A 2,500-nucleotide genomic window follows, 5' to 3' on the forward strand; every position below is an offset into this window, starting at 1 on the left:
CTCGCCTGATTATAAACATAAAAAATGCGCCGAAGTTCCTTCAGCGCAGTCGAGTTTTCTGTACAGCGTATAATCAAGGCCACCGAAAACAGATCTATCTTTCGATGATGTCGGTACAATGCTGTATGAGCCGCGGACCTTGAATCTTTAACCACGGCCCGGTGGTGGCCTGTCCTGTATCGTTGCCAGATGCACGATTATGGCTAACTTCAACCTTAAATAAAGAAAAGGGCTGCAATTTGTTATGTTTGAGGATTGTAGAGGGCTGCAATTTGGTAGTTTTTTGTTTGATGACTAAAAACTACTGAGGCTAGAGGGCTGCAATTTGGTATGTTTGATGACTGGAGGGTGGATGATCTACATACCAACTTGCAGCCCTCTAGCCTCAGCAGTTATTAAGATCTGAGGTCTGACAGAAAAAGTGCGGACGGACAGACAAAGCCGCCACAATACTTTTCTTCTACAGAAAACTAAAATGCTTTCGTCTTCTAAAACCAAGCAAAAACAAGCACTAGCTCTAACCGCATAGGTTCTGGATTCGATGCTAGAACTCCCGGGAGAGACACCATAACTCCGAGAAATTTTGCCAAGAAGATGAATGCCCCTGAAGCTTCTTCCAGCATCCAAGACAGGTTGAATATTACGACAACGGTAGAGCGAGGAATCTGGAGCATTTCGCGTTATAACTATCACCTTTTATGGGGTTTTCAAAAGCCCTGTGTGTTATAACTATCACCTTTTGAGGGTTTTAAAAAGCCTTGGGAATGCTTCTTAACCTTCTGGTAATTCCGAGTGAGGTAGTTTGCTTTCTTATACTCGGCGGAGTGTTTTTTTCAAATTTCTGAAGCTTGGAAAAGATTAAAAGTGTCTATATCTATGTCTATCTATATTTATACATACATACACATACAGGATTTGACAAAAACAATCAGAGAGCTTTAAATAAATCAAAATAACCTCCTTTTGAATACTAAAATTTTAAGAATAAAAACCCATCTTATAAACACAACAACATAAGGGATTTGACAATCAGAAGGGGTCTTAAAACAAACAGAACAATCTCCTTTTGAATATTAAAATCTTAAGGAATGAACACCCACCTTATTAGCATTTACACATAAGGGATTTGACAATCAGAAGGCACCTTACAGCAAACAAAACAATCTCCTTTTGAATATTAAAATCTTAAGGAACGAACACCCACCCCATAAACACATGATTTGACAGGTCCCAAAAAATTCAGAAGGACCCTTAAAACATTAAGAATAATCTTCTTTTGAATACTAAAGTTTTAAGAAATGAAACTCCACCTTATAAACACATGAACTTACGGGAGTTGACATATGGGTCCAAAAACAATAAGTGGGAGTTTTAAATCTGCAAAAATCATCTCATTTTGAATATTAACATCTTAAGGAATGAAAATGTACCTCCTTCTAGGGGACACCATGCGAAACTACCTACCCACAGAACAAAGAGGGAAAATCCTAATTCCATTTCAGAGGTCTCAGTGTCTGAAAGAAGAAGAAGAAGAAGAAGAAGAAGAAGAAGAAGAAGAAGAAGAAGAAGAAGAAGAAGAAGAAGAAGAAGCCAAGAACAAAATAGAGAGAGAGACAAACGCGGTGTAAAAGGGGGGATATGAAACTGTTCATCTCAGTGTCTGAGAGAATGAAGAAGAAGAAGAAAATGAAACTGTTCATCTCAGTGTCTGAGAGAATGAAGAAGAAGAAGAAGAAGAAGAAAAATAAGAAGAAGAAAGAGAAGAAGAAGAAGAAGAAGCCGGAAACAGAATGGGAGAGAGGCAAACACGGTGTAAAAGGGGGGAAAATTAAATTGTTCAGTTGTTGCAGAGGAGCTCAGAGGAGAACGAAAGGATTTAGGGGCAGAAATCGCTTTAGCCGTTCAAGTCGCACAAGCGGGTTCTTCGCTCCTTTAAATGCTTTCGTTTTCAAGCGTTTTGTTCTCGTGCTTTTGCCCTCTGCGTGTGTTTGCAAAGCTGGATATTCCCGTGTTTAAACATACATACATACATGCACTGAACTTCACCCCTTACACAATACTGTTCTGTGCATTAATACAATTAATAACGGGACCTCATTTGCTCTGGATGGTATCTTTACGCAGGAAAAGTTACAAGTATTTACAGGGCTAACTGTCCCCATCGTCTGGTAGCCGGAGAATTCTAAGGCTACTGCATGATGGGGACAGTTAGTCCTGGAGAGCTTGTAACTTTTCCTGCATAAATATCTCCACTAGATACCATCCAGTTTAAATGAGGTCCTGTTACATACATACATACATACATACATACATACATACATACATACATACATACATACATACATACATAGGAGACCTTTGTCAATGCAGTGGATGACTTGTTCTGGAATTTCATCAAGTTTAGATTTTTTACCAGCGTTACGTGTGCTTGCAAAGGAGTTTATTCATACATACATATTACTTACATACATAAGAACATACATACATACATACATGCATA

The sequence above is a fragment of the Macrobrachium rosenbergii genome, chromosome 41 (genome assembly GCF_040412425.1).
Source record: "Macrobrachium rosenbergii isolate ZJJX-2024 chromosome 41, ASM4041242v1, whole genome shotgun sequence".
NCBI classification, from domain to species: Eukaryota; Metazoa; Arthropoda; class Malacostraca; order Decapoda; family Palaemonidae; genus Macrobrachium; species Macrobrachium rosenbergii.